At 53.8% G+C, this 12,825-nt stretch overlaps 18 non-coding genes across 18 annotated transcripts; 9 read left to right on the top strand and 9 right to left on the bottom strand.

Moving 5' to 3' along the window:
• Positions 1–655: 655 nt before the first annotated feature.
• TRNAE-UUC (transfer RNA glutamic acid (anticodon UUC)) lies at positions 656–727 on the top strand. The gene has a single exon. It is a non-coding gene; the product is annotated as a tRNA-Glu (tRNA).
• Positions 728–1,232: 505 nt separating this feature from the next.
• Positions 1,233–1,305, bottom strand: TRNAR-ACG (transfer RNA arginine (anticodon ACG)). Its single transcript has one exon. It is a non-coding gene; the product is annotated as a tRNA-Arg (tRNA).
• A 734-nt stretch (positions 1,306–2,039) lies between these two features.
• On the top strand, positions 2,040–2,111 carry TRNAE-UUC (transfer RNA glutamic acid (anticodon UUC)). The gene has a single exon. It is a non-coding gene; the product is annotated as a tRNA-Glu (tRNA).
• Positions 2,112–2,616: 505 nt separating this feature from the next.
• Positions 2,617–2,692, bottom strand: TRNAR-ACG (transfer RNA arginine (anticodon ACG)). Its single transcript has one exon. It is a non-coding gene; the product is annotated as a tRNA-Arg (tRNA).
• A 734-nt stretch (positions 2,693–3,426) lies between these two features.
• On the top strand, positions 3,427–3,498 carry TRNAE-UUC (transfer RNA glutamic acid (anticodon UUC)). The gene has a single exon. It is a non-coding gene; the product is annotated as a tRNA-Glu (tRNA).
• Positions 3,499–4,003: 505 nt separating this feature from the next.
• Positions 4,004–4,076, bottom strand: TRNAR-ACG (transfer RNA arginine (anticodon ACG)). Its single transcript has one exon. It is a non-coding gene; the product is annotated as a tRNA-Arg (tRNA).
• Positions 4,077–4,810: 734 nt separating this feature from the next.
• On the top strand, positions 4,811–4,882 carry TRNAE-UUC (transfer RNA glutamic acid (anticodon UUC)). Its single transcript has one exon. It is a non-coding gene; the product is annotated as a tRNA-Glu (tRNA).
• A 505-nt stretch (positions 4,883–5,387) lies between these two features.
• On the bottom strand, positions 5,388–5,460 carry TRNAR-ACG (transfer RNA arginine (anticodon ACG)). Its single transcript has one exon. It is a non-coding gene; the product is annotated as a tRNA-Arg (tRNA).
• A 734-nt stretch (positions 5,461–6,194) lies between these two features.
• Positions 6,195–6,266, top strand: TRNAE-UUC (transfer RNA glutamic acid (anticodon UUC)). Its single transcript has one exon. It is a non-coding gene; the product is annotated as a tRNA-Glu (tRNA).
• Positions 6,267–6,771: 505 nt separating this feature from the next.
• Positions 6,772–6,844, bottom strand: TRNAR-ACG (transfer RNA arginine (anticodon ACG)). Its single transcript has one exon. It is a non-coding gene; the product is annotated as a tRNA-Arg (tRNA).
• A 734-nt stretch (positions 6,845–7,578) lies between these two features.
• On the top strand, positions 7,579–7,650 carry TRNAE-UUC (transfer RNA glutamic acid (anticodon UUC)). The gene has a single exon. It is a non-coding gene; the product is annotated as a tRNA-Glu (tRNA).
• Positions 7,651–8,155: 505 nt separating this feature from the next.
• TRNAR-ACG (transfer RNA arginine (anticodon ACG)) lies at positions 8,156–8,228 on the bottom strand. Its single transcript has one exon. It is a non-coding gene; the product is annotated as a tRNA-Arg (tRNA).
• Positions 8,229–8,962: 734 nt separating this feature from the next.
• TRNAE-UUC (transfer RNA glutamic acid (anticodon UUC)) lies at positions 8,963–9,034 on the top strand. Its single transcript has one exon. It is a non-coding gene; the product is annotated as a tRNA-Glu (tRNA).
• Positions 9,035–9,539: 505 nt separating this feature from the next.
• TRNAR-ACG (transfer RNA arginine (anticodon ACG)) lies at positions 9,540–9,612 on the bottom strand. Its single transcript has one exon. It is a non-coding gene; the product is annotated as a tRNA-Arg (tRNA).
• A 734-nt stretch (positions 9,613–10,346) lies between these two features.
• Positions 10,347–10,418, top strand: TRNAE-UUC (transfer RNA glutamic acid (anticodon UUC)). The gene has a single exon. It is a non-coding gene; the product is annotated as a tRNA-Glu (tRNA).
• A 505-nt stretch (positions 10,419–10,923) lies between these two features.
• Positions 10,924–10,999, bottom strand: TRNAR-ACG (transfer RNA arginine (anticodon ACG)). The gene has a single exon. It is a non-coding gene; the product is annotated as a tRNA-Arg (tRNA).
• Positions 11,000–11,733: 734 nt separating this feature from the next.
• On the top strand, positions 11,734–11,805 carry TRNAE-UUC (transfer RNA glutamic acid (anticodon UUC)). The gene has a single exon. It is a non-coding gene; the product is annotated as a tRNA-Glu (tRNA).
• Positions 11,806–12,310: 505 nt separating this feature from the next.
• Positions 12,311–12,383, bottom strand: TRNAR-ACG (transfer RNA arginine (anticodon ACG)). Its single transcript has one exon. It is a non-coding gene; the product is annotated as a tRNA-Arg (tRNA).
• Between the last annotated feature and the right edge of the window lie 442 nt (positions 12,384–12,825).

Genomic DNA, 12,825 nt, shown 5'->3' with positions numbered 1-12,825 from the left:
TAGAAAATAATGCTACTCTTCATTTCGGAGCTGACTCTCAAGCCGCTTCATCTTCCAGTCCTATCTAGAAAGGAAGGCCCTGAAAAGTTGGCAGCAATTGCAAAGCAGGATTTGCCTTCATTTATTGGGGTTGGGGGGGTGGGGTCAATCGGTCAGGGGCTTACTTCCCCACACACTTCAGGAGCGCCACAGGGACTCTTCTCCAGCCTGCCAATAGGCTGCAGATATTTGCCCCCAGCCAATGCTGCACTTTGGGGGCAAGGGGCAGGTTTCAGGTGGCAAGACGGGCAGCAAAGGGTTAATGAGGCGTGCCCCAGCACTCACGCGCCTCCGAGAGGAACTGCAGACTCTCTTGCCCATTTTAGCAAAAGGGGACCGTCCATCCCTGATAGGGCTCGAACCGCTGCCCTTGGTTCTTGCGTGTTCTCTCAAGCTAGTCATTTTTAGATTGGTCTTGGTATTGTGCTTTGCTTAGCCACTGTAAGCAATGACAGCTCAATACCAGAGCAGCGTAAAGCTTGATTTCTGCCACTGAAAGTGCATCTCGGTCATTTGCGTGGGACACCACCGGTCAAGCTTCTCAAGCATCCTGCCAGTGGTGGACCCATGGGGCACTGCTCTCAGGATCTCCATAACCTGCTTCTTGCTGACAGCCTCCCATATGGTCTAGCGGTTAGGATTCCTGGTTTTCACCCAGGCGGCCCGGGTTCGACTCCCGGTATGGGAAGACTAGCCTTTTCTACATAGAACTCCCGATTCCGTTTCTGTTGCATTTACATTTTGAGAAAAGCCTGAATTTCCCCACATTGTTTCCCTTGGGGCCCCGGCGGCCCCATGCAGTCTGTCCGTGTTTCAGGCTCCCGATTCCTCAGTATGAGGGCTGGACTTGCAAGAAGAAGGGCCGACTACAAGCGGCTTGGGTATGAGGTGCATACCAATGTCTGCGGCTTTCATACCCGAGATCTCGTCTGCACCCACCTTTGAGGCGTGACGTGTCCCCCGCACCCCCCGTCAAGAGAGCAACGGTGGGACCACATTTGGAAAACAGGCCGCCTTGCATTGAAACCGTTGCTGCAAGACGTTAAAGGCCAGAGGAAAGAAGGGCGCCCTGACAGACCGTCATTTCCGCTGACCTCGAGTGTTAAGCGTTCAGTACCTCGGCCAAGGCTAGGGAGAAGACAGAGACTACGCAATCACAATTGGGGTTAAATTAAAAACAAAACGCGCTTCCCCGAGCCAGGTAGGAGTCGAACCTACAATCTTCTGATCCGTAGTCAGACGCGTTATCCATTGCGCCACTGGCCCTCGTGGGTCTGCGCATACCCCTATCCTTCCACAAAAGGGAGGTGCTGTGCTTGCCCCCTCCCCACATTACACAGCTCTTTAGAAAATAATGCTACTCTTCATTTCGGAGCTGACTCTCAAGCCGCTTCATCTTCCAGTCCTATCTAGAAAGGAAGGCCCTGAAAAGTTGGCAGCAATTGCAAAGCAGGATTTGCCTTCATTTATTGGGGTTGGGGGGGTGGGGTCAATCGGTCAGGGGCTTACTTCCCCACACACTTCAGGAGCGCCACAGGGACTCTTCTCCAGCCTGCCAATAGGCTGCAGATATTTGCCCCCAGCCAATGCTGCACTTTGGGGGCAAGGGGCAGGTTTCAGGTGGCAAGACGGGCAGCAAAGGGTTAATGAGGCGTGCCCCAGCACTCACGCGCCTCCGAGAGGAACTGCAGACTCTCTTGCCCATTTTAGCAAAAGGGGACCGTCCATCCCTGATAGGGCTCGAACCGCTGCCCTTGGTTCTTGCGTGTTCTCTCAAGCTAGTCATTTTTAGATTGGTCTTGGTATTGTGCTTTGCTTAGCCACTGTAAGCAATGACAGCTCAATACCAGAGCAGCGTAAAGCTTGATTTCTGCCACTGAAAGTGCATCTCGGTCATTTGCGTGGGACACCACCGGTCAAGCTTCTCAAGCATCCTGCCAGTGGTGGACCCATGGGGCACTGCTCTCAGGATCTCCATAACCTGCTTCTTGCTGACAGCCTCCCATATGGTCTAGCGGTTAGGATTCCTGGTTTTCACCCAGGCGGCCCGGGTTCGACTCCCGGTATGGGAAGACTAGCCTTTTCTACATAGAACTCCCGATTCCGTTTCTGTTGCATTTACATTTTGAGAAAAGCCTGAATTTCCCCACATTGTTTCCCTTGGGGCCCCGGCGGCCCCATGCAGTCTGTCCGTGTTTCAGGCTCCCGATTCCTCAGTATGAGGGCTGGACTTGCAAGAAGAAGGGCTGACTACAAGCGGCTTGGGTATGAGGTGCATACCAATGTCTGCGGCTTTCATACCCGAGATCTCGTCTGCACCCACCTTTGAGGCGTGACGTGTCCCCCGCACCCCCCGTCAAGAGAGCAACGGTGGGACCACATTTGGAAAACAGGCCGCCTTGCATTGAAACCGTTGCTGCAAGACGTTAAAGGCCAGAGGAAAGAAGGGCGCCCTGACAGACCGTCATTTCCGCTGACCTCGAGTGTTAAGCGTTCAGTACCTCGGCCAAGGCTAGGGAGAAGACAGAGACTACGCAATCACAATTGGGGTTAAATTAAAAACAAAACGCGCTTCCCCGAGCCAGGTAGGAGTCGAACCTACTACAATCTTCTGATCCGTAGTCAGACGCGTTATCCATTGCGCCACTGGCCCTCGTGGGTCTGCGCATACCCCTATCCTTCCACAAAAGGGAGGTGCTGTGCTTGCCCCCTCCCCACATTACACAGCTCTTTAGAAAATAATGCTACTCTTCATTTCGGAGCTGACTCTCAAGCCGCTTCATCTTCCAGTCCTATCTAGAAAGGAAGGCCCTGAAAAGTTGGCAGCAATTGCAAAGCAGGATTTGCCTTCATTTATTGGGGTTGGGGGGGTGGGGTCAATCGGTCAGGGGCTTACTTCCCCACACACTTCAGGAGCGCCACAGGGACTCTTCTCCAGCCTGCCAATAGGCTGCAGATATTTGCCCCCAGCCAATGCTGCACTTTGGGGGCAAGGGGCAGGTTTCAGGTGGCAAGACGGGCAGCAAAGGGTTAATGAGGCGTGCCCCAGCACTCACGCGCCTCCGAGAGGAACTGCAGACTCTCTTGCCCATTTTAGCAAAAGGGGACCGTCCATCCCTGATAGGGCTCGAACCGCTGCCCTTGGTTCTTGCGTGTTCTCTCAAGCTAGTCATTTTTAGATTGGTCTTGGTATTGTGCTTTGCTTAGCCACTGTAAGCAATGACAGCTCAATACCAGAGCAGCGTAAAGCTTGATTTCTGCCACTGAAAGTGCATCTCGGTCATTTGCGTGGGACACCACCGGTCAAGCTTCTCAAGCATCCTGCCAGTGGTGGACCCATGGGGCACTGCTCTCAGGATCTCCATAACCTGCTTCTTGCTGACAGCCTCCCATATGGTCTAGCGGTTAGGATTCCTGGTTTTCACCCAGGCGGCCCGGGTTCGACTCCCGGTATGGGAAGACTAGCCTTTTCTACATAGAACTCCCGATTCCGTTTCTGTTGCATTTACATTTTGAGAAAAGCCTGAATTTCCCCACATTGTTTCCCTTGGGGCCCCGGCGGCCCCATGCAGTCTGTCCGTGTTTCAGGCTCCCGATTCCTCAGTATGAGGGCTGGACTTGCAAGAAGAAGGGCCGACTACAAGCGGCTTGGGTATGAGGTGCATACCAATGTCTGCGGCTTTCATACCCGAGATCTCGTCTGCACCCACCTTTGAGGCGTGACGTGTCCCCCGCACCCCCCGTCAAGAGAGCAACGGTGGGACCACATTTGGAAAACAGGCCGCCTTGCATTGAAACCGTTGCTGCAAGACGTTAAAGGCCAGAGGAAAGAAGGGCGCCCTGACAGACCGTCATTTCCGCTGACCTCGAGTGTTAAGCGTTCAGTACCTCGGCCAAGGCTAGGGAGAAGACAGAGACTACGCAATCACAATTGGGGTTAAATTAAAAACAAAACGCGCTTCCCCGAGCCAGGTAGGAGTCGAACCTACAATCTTCTGATCCGTAGTCAGACGCGTTATCCATTGCGCCACTGGCCCTCGTGGGTCTGCGCATACCCCTATCCTTCCACAAAAGGGAGGTGCTGTGCTTGCCCCCTCCCCACATTACACAGCTCTTTAGAAAATAATGCTACTCTTCATTTCGGAGCTGACTCTCAAGCCGCTTCATCTTCCAGTCCTATCTAGAAAGGAAGGCCCTGAAAAGTTGGCAGCAATTGCAAAGCAGGATTTGCCTTCATTTATTGGGGTTGGGGGGGTGGGGTCAATCGGTCAGGGGCTTACTTCCCCACACACTTCAGGAGCGCCACAGGGACTCTTCTCCAGCCTGCCAATAGGCTGCAGATATTTGCCCCCAGCCAATGCTGCACTTTGGGGGCAAGGGGCAGGTTTCAGGTGGCAAGACGGGCAGCAAAGGGTTAATGAGGCGTGCCCCAGCACTCACGCGCCTCCGAGAGGAACTGCAGACTCTCTTGCCCATTTTAGCAAAAGGGGACCGTCCATCCCTGATAGGGCTCGAACCGCTGCCCTTGGTTCTTGCGTGTTCTCTCAAGCTAGTCATTTTTAGATTGGTCTTGGTATTGTGCTTTGCTTAGCCACTGTAAGCAATGACAGCTCAATACCAGAGCAGCGTAAAGCTTGATTTCTGCCACTGAAAGTGCATCTCGGTCATTTGCGTGGGACACCACCGGTCAAGCTTCTCAAGCATCCTGCCAGTGGTGGACCCATGGGGCACTGCTCTCAGGAGCTCCATAACCTGCTTCTTGCTGACAGCCTCCCATATGGTCTAGCGGTTAGGATTCCTGGTTTTCACCCAGGCGGCCCGGGTTCGACTCCCGGTATGGGAAGACTAGCCTTTTCTACATAGAACTCCCGATTCCGTTTCTGTTGCATTTACATTTTGAGAAAAGCCTGAATTTCCCCACATTGTTTCCCTTGGGGCCCCGGCGGCCCCATGCAGTCTGTCCGTGTTTCAGGCTCCCGATTCCTCAGTATGAGGGCTGGACTTGCAAGAAGAAGGGCCGACTACAAGCGGCTTGGGTATGAGGTGCATACCAATGTCTGCGGCTTTCATACCCGAGATCTCGTCTGCACCCACCTTTGAGGCGTGACGCGTCCCCCGCACCCCCCGTCAAGAGAGCAACGGTGGGACCACATTTGGAAAACAGGCCGCCTTGCATTGAAACCGTTGCTGCAAGACGTTAAAGGCCAGAGGAAAGAAGGGCGCCCTGACAGACCGTCATTTCCGCTGACCTCGAGTGTTAAGCGTTCAGTACCTCGGCCAAGGCTAGGGAGAAGACAGAGACTACGCAATCACAATTGGGGTTAAATTAAAAACAAAACGCGCTTCCCCGAGCCAGGTAGGAGTCGAACCTACAATCTTCTGATCCGTAGTCAGACGCGTTATCCATTGCGCCACTGGCCCTCGTGGGTCTGCGCATACCCCTATCCTTCCACAAAAGGGAGGTGCTGTGCTTGCCCCCTCCCCACATTACACAGCTCTTTAGAAAATAATGCTACTCTTCATTTCGGAGCTGACTCTCAAGCCGCTTCATCTTCCAGTCCTATCTAGAAAGGAAGGCCCTGAAAAGTTGGCAGCAATTGCAAAGCAGGATTTGCCTTCATTTATTGGGGTTGGGGGGGTGGGGTCAATCGGTCAGGGGCTTACTTCCCCACACACTTCAGGAGCGCCACAGGGACTCTTCTCCAGCCTGCCAATAGGCTGCAGATATTTGCCCCCAGCCAATGCTGCACTTTGGGGGCAAGGGGCAGGTTTCAGGTGGCAAGACGGGCAGCAAAGGGTTAATGAGGCGTGCCCCAGCACTCACGCGCCTCCGAGAGGAACTGCAGACTCTCTTGCCCATTTTAGCAAAAGGGGACCGTCCATCCCTGATAGGGCTCGAACCGCTGCCCTTGGTTCTTGCGTGTTCTCTCAAGCTAGTCATTTTTAGATTGGTCTTGGTATTGTGCTTTGCTTAGCCACTGTAAGCAATGACAGCTCAATACCAGAGCAGCGTAAAGCTTGATTTCTGCCACTGAAAGTGCATCTCGGTCATTTGCGTGGGACACCACCGGTCAAGCTTCTCAAGCATCCTGCCAGTGGTGGACCCATGGGGCACTGCTCTCAGGATCTCCATAACCTGCTTCTTGCTGACAGCCTCCCATATGGTCTAGCGGTTAGGATTCCTGGTTTTCACCCAGGCGGCCCGGGTTCGACTCCCGGTATGGGAAGACTAGCCTTTTCTACATAGAACTCCCGATTCCGTTTCTGTTGCATTTACATTTTGAGAAAAGCCTGAATTTCCCCACATTGTTTCCCTTGGGGCCCCGGCGGCCCCATGCAGTCTGTCCGTGTTTCAGGCTCCCGATTCCTCAGTATGAGGGCTGGACTTGCAAGAAGAAGGGCCGACTACAAGCGGCTTGGGTATGAGGTGCATACCAATGTCTGCGGCTTTCATACCCGAGATCTCGTCTGCACCCACCTTTGAGGCGTGACGTGTCCCCCGCACCCCCCGTCAAGAGAGCAACGGTGGGACCACATTTGGAAAACAGGCCGCCTTGCATTGAAACCGTTGCTGCAAGACGTTAAAGGCCAGAGGAAAGAAGGGCGCCCTGACAGACCGTCATTTCCGCTGACCTCGAGTGTTAAGCGTTCAGTACCTCGGCCAAGGCTAGGGAGAAGACAGAGACTACGCAATCACAATTGGGGTTAAATTAAAAACAAAACGCGCTTCCCCGAGCCAGGTAGGAGTCGAACCTACAATCTTCTGATCCGTAGTCAGACGCGTTATCCATTGCGCCACTGGCCCTCGTGGGTCTGCGCATACCCCTATCCTTCCACAAAAGGGAGGTGCTGTGCTTGCCCCCTCCCCACATTACACAGCTCTTTAGAAAATAATGCTACTCTTCATTTCGGAGCTGACTCTCAAGCCGCTTCATCTTCCAGTCCTATCTAGAAAGGAAGGCCCTGAAAAGTTGGCAGCAATTGCAAAGCAGGATTTGCCTTCATTTATTGGGGTTGGGGGGGTGGGGTCAATCGGTCAGGGGCTTACTTCCCCACACACTTCAGGAGCGCCACAGGGACTCTTCTCCAGCCTGCCAATAGGCTGCAGATATTTGCCCCCAGCCAATGCTGCACTTTGGGGGCAAGGGGCAGGTTTCAGGTGGCAAGACGGGCAGCAAAGGGTTAATGAGGCGTGCCCCAGCACTCACGCGCCTCCGAGAGGAACTGCAGACTCTCTTGCCCATTTTAGCAAAAGGGGACCGTCCATCCCTGATAGGGCTCGAACCGCTGCCCTTGGTTCTTGCGTGTTCTCTCAAGCTAGTCATTTTTAGATTGGTCTTGGTATTGTGCTTTGCTTAGCCACTGTAAGCAATGACAGCTCAATACCAGAGCAGCGTAAAGCTTGATTTCTGCCACTGAAAGTGCATCTCGGTCATTTGCGTGGGACACCACCGGTCAAGCTTCTCAAGCATCCTGCCAGTGGTGGACCCATGGGGCACTGCTCTCAGGATCTCCATAACCTGCTTCTTGCTGACAGCCTCCCATATGGTCTAGCGGTTAGGATTCCTGGTTTTCACCCAGGCGGCCCGGGTTCGACTCCCGGTATGGGAAGACTAGCCTTTTCTACATAGAACTCCCGATTCCGTTTCTGTTGCATTTACATTTTGAGAAAAGCCTGAATTTCCCCACATTGTTTCCCTTGGGGCCCCGGCGGCCCCATGCAGTCTGTCCGTGTTTCAGGCTCCCGATTCCTCAGTATGAGGGCTGGACTTGCAAGAAGAAGGGCCGACTACAAGCGGCTTGGGTATGAGGTGCATACCAATGTCTGCGGCTTTCATACCCGAGATCTCGTCTGCACCCACCTTTGAGGCGTGACGTGTCCCCCGCACCCCCCGTCAAGAGAGCAACGGTGGGACCACATTTGGAAAACAGGCCGCCTTGCATTGAAACCGTTGCTGCAAGACGTTAAAGGCCAGAGGAAAGAAGGGCGCCCTGACAGACCGTCATTTCCGCTGACCTCGAGTGTTAAGCGTTCAGTACCTCGGCCAAGGCTAGGGAGAAGACAGAGACTACGCAATCACAATTGGGGTTAAATTAAAAACAAAACGCGCTTCCCCGAGCCAGGTAGGAGTCGAACCTACAATCTTCTGATCCGTAGTCAGACGCGTTATCCGTTGCGCCACTGGCCCTCGTGGGTCTGCGCATACCCCTATCCTTCCACAAAAGGGAGGTGCTGTGCTTGCCCCCTCCCCACATTACACAGCTCTTTAGAAAATAATGCTACTCTTCATTTCGGAGCTGACTCTCAAGCCGCTTCATCTTCCAGTCCTATCTAGAAAGGAAGGCCCTGAAAAGTTGGCAGCAATTGCAAAGCAGGATTTGCCTTCATTTATTGGGGTTGGGGGGGTGGGGTCAATCGGTCAGGGGCTTACTTCCCCACACACTTCAGGAGCGCCACAGGGACTCTTCTCCAGCCTGCCAATAGGCTGCAGATATTTGCCCCCAGCCAATGCTGCACTTTGGGGGCAAGGGGCAGGTTTCAGGTGGCAAGACGGGCAGCAAAGGGTTAATGAGGCGTGCCCCAGCACTCACGCGCCTCCGAGAGGAACTGCAGACTCTCTTGCCCATTTTAGCAAAAGGGGACCGTCCATCCCTGATAGGGCTCGAACCGCTGCCCTTGGTTCTTGCGTGTTCTCTCAAGCTAGTCATTTTTAGATTGGTCTTGGTATTGTGCTTTGCTTAGCCACTGTAAGCAATGACAGCTCAATACCAGAGCAGCGTAAAGCTTGATTTCTGCCACTGAAAGTGCATCTCGGTCATTTGCGTGGGACACCACCGGTCAAGCTTCTCAAGCATCCTGCCAGTGGTGGACCCATGGGGCACTGCTCTCAGGATCTCCATAACCTGCTTCTTGCTGACAGCCTCCCATATGGTCTAGCTGTTAGGATTCCTGGTTTTCACCCAGGCGGCCCGGGTTCGACTCCCGGTATGGGAAGACTAGCCTTTTCTACATAGAACTCCCGATTCCGTTTCTGTTGCATTTACATTTTGAGAAAAGCCTGAATTTCCCCACATTGTTTCCCTTGGGGCCCCGGCGGCCCCATGCAGTCTGTCCGTGTTTCAGGCTCCCGATTCCTCAGTATGAGGGCTGGACTTGCAAGAAGAAGGGCCGACTACAAGCGGCTTGGGTATGAGGTGCATACCAATGTCTGCGGCTTTCATACCCGAGATCTCGTCTGCACCCACCTTTGAGGCGTGACGTGTCCCCCGCACCCCCCGTCAAGAGAGCAACGGTGGGACCACATTTGGAAAACAGGCCGCCTTGCATTGAAACCGTTGCTGCAAGACGTTAAAGGCCAGAGGAAAGAAGGGCGCCCTGACAGACCGTCATTTCCGCTGACCTCGAGTGTTAAGCGTTCAGTACCTCGGCCAAGGCTAGGGAGAAGACAGAGACTACGCAATCACAATTGGGGTTAAATTAAAAACAAAACGCGCTTCCCCGAGCCAGGTAGGAGTCGAACCTACAATCTTCTGATCCGTAGTCAGACGCGTTATCCATTGCGCCACTGGCCCTCGTGGGTCTGCGCATACCCCTATCCTTCCACAAAAGGGAGGTGCTGTGCTTGCCCCCTCCCCACATTACACAGCTCTTTAGAAAATAATGCTACTCTTCATTTCGGAGCTGACTCTCAAGCCGCTTCATCTTCCAGTCCTATCTAGAAAGGAAGGCCCTGAAAAGTTGGCAGCAATTGCAAAGCAGGATTTGCCTTCATTTATTGGGGTTGGGGGGGTGGGGTCAATCGGTCAGGGGCTTACTTCCCCACACACTTCAGGAGCGCCACAGGGACTCTTCTCCAGCCTGCCAATAGGCTGCAGATATTTGCCCCCAGCCAATGCTGCACTTTGGGGGCAAGGGGCAGGTTTCAGGTGGCAAGACGGGCAGCAAAGGGTTAATGAGGCGTGCCCCAGCACTCACGCGCCTCCGAGAGGAACTGCAGACTCTCTTGCCCATTTTAGCAAAAGGGGACCGTCCATCCCTGATAGGGCTCGAACCGCTGCCCTTGGTTCTTGCGTGTTCTCTCAAGCTAGTCATTTTTAGATTGGTCTTGGTATTGTGCTTTGCTTAGCCACTGTAAGCAATGACAGCTCAATACCAGAGCAGCGTAAAGCTTGATTTCTGCCACTGAAAGTGCATCTCGGTCATTTGCGTGGGACACCACCGGTCAAGCTTCTCAAGCATCCTGCCAGTGGTGGACCCATGGGGCACTGCTCTCAGGATCTCCATAACCTGCTTCTTGCTGACAGCCTCCCATATGGTCTAGCGGTTAGGATTCCTGGTTTTCACCCAGGCGGCCCGGGTTCGACTCCCGGTATGGGAAGACTAGCCTTTTCTACATAGAACTCCCGATTCCGTTTCTGTTGCATTTACATTTTGAGAAAAGCCTGAATTTCCCCACATTGTTTCCCTTGGGGCCCCGGCGGCCCCATGCAGTCTGTCCGTGTTTCAGGCTCCCGATTCCTCAGTATGAGGGCTGGACTTGCAAGAAGAAGGGCTGACTACAAGCGGCTTGGGTATGAGGTGCATACCAATGTCTGCGGCTTTCATACCCGAGATCTCGTCTGCACCCACCTTTGAGGCGTGACGTGTCCCCCGCACCCCCCGTCAAGAGAGCAACGGTGGGACCACATTTGGAAAACAGGCCGCCTTGCATTGAAACCGTTGCTGCAAGACGTTAAAGGCCAGAGGAAAGAAGGGCGCCCTGACAGACCGTCATTTCCGCTGACCTCGAGTGTTAAGCGTTCAGTACCTCGGCCAAGGCTAGGGAGAAGACAGAGACTACGCAATCACAATTGGGGTTAAATTAAAAACAAAACGCGCTTCCCCGAGCCAGGTAGGAGTCGAACCTACTACAATCTTCTGATCCGTAGTCAGACGCGTTATCCATTGCGCCACTGGCCCTCGTGGGTCTGCGCATACCCCTATCCTTCCACAAAAGGGAGGTGCTGTGCTTGCCCCCTCCCCACATTACACAGCTCTTTAGAAAATAATGCTACTCTTCATTTCGGAGCTGACTCTCAAGCCGCTTCATCTTCCAGTCCTATCTAGAAAGGAAGGCCCTGAAAAGTTGGCAGCAATTGCAAAGCAGGATTTGCCTTCATTTATTGGGGTTGGGGGGGTGGGGTCAATCGGTCAGGGGCTTACTTCCCCACACACTTCAGGAGCGCCACAGGGACTCTTCTCCAGCCTGCCAATAGGCTGCAGATATTTGCCCCCAGCCAATGCTGCACTTTGGGGGCAAGGGGCAGGTTTCAGGTGGCAAGACGGGCAGCAAAGGGTTAATGAGGCGTGCCCCAGCACTCACGCGCCTCCGAGAGGAACTGCAGACTCTCTTGCCCATTTTAGCAAAAGGGGACCGTCCATCCCTGATAGGGCTCGAACCGCTGCCCTTGGTTCTTGCGTGTTCTCTCAAGCTAGTCATTTTTAGATTGGTCTTGGTATTGTGCTTTGCTTAGCCACTGTAAGCAATGACAGCTCAATACCAGAGCAGCGTAAAGCTTGATTTCTGCCACTGAAAGTGCATCTCGGTCATTTGCGTGGGACACCACCGGTCAAGCTTCTCAAGCATCCTGCCAGTGGTGGACCCATGGGGCACTGCTCTCAGGATCTCCATAACCTGCTTCTTGCTGACAGCCTCCCATATGGTCTAGCGGTTAGGATTCCTGGTTTTCACCCAGGCGGCCCGGGTTCGACTCCCGGTATGGGAAGACTAGCCTTTTCTACATAGAACTCCCGATTCCGTTTCTGTTGCATTTACATTTTGAGAAAAGCCTGAATTTCCCCACATTGTTTCCCTTGGGGCCCCGGCGGCCCCATGCAGTCTGTCCGTGTTTCAGGCTCCCGATTCCTCAGTATGAGGGCTGGACTTGCAAGAAGAAGGGCCGACTACAAGCGGCTTGGGTATGAGGTGCATACCAATGTCTGCGGCTTTCATACCCGAGATCTCGTCTGCACCCACCTTTGAGGCGTGACGTGTCCCCCGCACCCCCCGTCAAGAGAGCAACGGTGGGACCACATTTGGAAAACAGGCCGCCTTGCATTGAAACCGTTGCTGCAAGACGTTAAAGGCCAGAGGAAAGAAGGGCGCCCTGACAGACCGTCATTTCCGCTGACCTCGAGTGTTAAGCGTTCAGTACCTCGGCCAAGGCTAGGGAGAAGACAGAGACTACGCAATCACAATTGGGGTTAAATTAAAAACAAAACGCGCTTCCCCGAGCCAGGTAGGAGTCGAACCTACAATCTTCTGATCCGTAGTCAGACGCGTTATCCATTGCGCCACTGGCCCTCGTGGGTCTGCGCATACCCCTATCCTTCCACAAAAGGGAGGTGCTGTGCTTGCCCCCTCCCCACATTACACAGCTCTTTAGAAAATAATGCTACTCTTCATTTCGGAGCTGACTCTCAAGCCGCTTCATCTTCCAGTCCTATCTAGAAAGGAAGGCCCTGAAAAGTTGGCAGCAATTGCAAAGCAGGATTTGCCTTCATTTATTGGGGTTGGGGGGGTGGGGTCAATCGGTCAGGGGCTTACTTCCCCACACACTTCAGGAGCGCCACAGGGACTCTTCTCCAGCCTGCCAATAGGCTGCAGATATTTGCCCCCAGCCAATGCTGCACTTTGGGGGCAAGGGGCAGGTTTCAGGTGGCAAGACGGGCAGCAAAGGGTTAATGAGGCGTGCCCCAGCACTCACGCGCCTCCGAGAGGAACTGCAGACTCTCTTGCCCATTTT

The sequence above is a fragment of the Ambystoma mexicanum genome, chromosome 4p, assembly GCF_040938575.1.
Source record: "Ambystoma mexicanum isolate Mex_15411 chromosome 4p, UKY_AmexF1_1, whole genome shotgun sequence".
NCBI classification, from domain to species: domain Eukaryota; kingdom Metazoa; phylum Chordata; class Amphibia; order Caudata; family Ambystomatidae; genus Ambystoma; species Ambystoma mexicanum.
The sequence above is the reverse complement of the archived record's forward strand: the minus strand, read 5'-3'. Positions and strand labels throughout refer to the sequence as shown.